This window comes from Myodes glareolus, chromosome 5 (assembly GCF_982192425.1).
Source record: "Myodes glareolus chromosome 5, mMyoGla1.1, whole genome shotgun sequence".
NCBI classification, from domain to species: Eukaryota; Metazoa; Chordata; class Mammalia; order Rodentia; family Cricetidae; genus Myodes; species Myodes glareolus.
In genome coordinates this window covers 32,797,692-32,798,761 of record NC_142030.1, presented here as the reverse complement: position 1 = coordinate 32,798,761, position 1,070 = coordinate 32,797,692, and the positions used below count along the sequence as shown (strand labels likewise).

Here is a 1,070-nt window from a genome sequence, read left to right as displayed (position 1 = left end):
CTTCATTTTAAAGTTAAGGCATTCCTAAAGTATCTAGGCTGCTTTAATTCAGCAGTACATTTTACCATCCCATATTTCTCAGCGGCTGGCATTCACTCATCAGCAATCAAAAACTTCAATGCCAACAACACACCATGCAGGATCCAGACTCCCTGTGTATTTTCATCTTTATATGGATTATTTTTATATTATTTTATTTTCTCTTTAAAGACTTTTATTACTTAAAAACTATTTATTTATTTATTTTGGCAGTTCTCCAACTTTATTTGAGATTCAGTAGGTTAGTTCTTATCCACATTGACGGTCTGTAGATTTTTGAATGTGGTAACAGGCACGTAAGTCACCAATGTGCAGAGTTTGTTTGGTGAGTCCTCATCCGCATTATGTTTTCTGGACAAACGTACCCAGATACGGTATGGAACATTCCTTTTTCTTTTGGCCCATACGGCTTTATTGAGCCTGATATCAGTCCGCACATCTGGAGTCCCCATCCCCTTCATGGCAAATTTCCGGATTTCTTTGAGTGCCCTAGGAGCACACTTCTTGAAGACCACACCATGGATGTGCTTGTGAATGTTGATGGTGTACTCTTGGGTCACCACTTCGCTTATGGCAGAACGGCCCTTCTTCTTCTCTCCACCCTTCTTTGCGGGAACCATTTCTGTCGGTTCCAAGCTGGAAAGAAAACTGTTTATTCTTCCCATGACTGTCTATACCCATTCTTTTTTTTTAAAGCCTACACACATTTTTAAAATACACTATAAACTCTTTAGATGTTTTTTCCATCTGGATTTGGCTTTTCTAATTATCTGTAGCATTATCTGATTGTGTGAGATAAATCTTAAACTGCCATGTCAGCTGCCATGCTGGCACATGGCACTGGCAGATAGCTCCAGCCCACAGGTAGCTGCGCACAAACCTGCTGAAGAGACTGCAGGACTAGAAAGCCACATCCAGTTCCTTGTCCAGAACTTTCTTTAGCTTTCTTATGCCCTATGTTTGGATGTTTGAGCCCCCACATTGGTGCCATATGTAGATGGATTTTTTCTCTTGGGCCACTTATTGTTAAT

General features: G+C 40.4%; 1 pseudogene; it reads right to left on the bottom strand.

Moving 5' to 3' along the window:
* Nucleotides 1-281: 281 nt before the first annotated feature.
* Nucleotides 282-659, bottom strand: LOC125391938 (large ribosomal subunit protein eL31 pseudogene; annotated as a pseudogene).
* Between the last annotated feature and the right edge of the window lie 411 nt (nucleotides 660-1,070).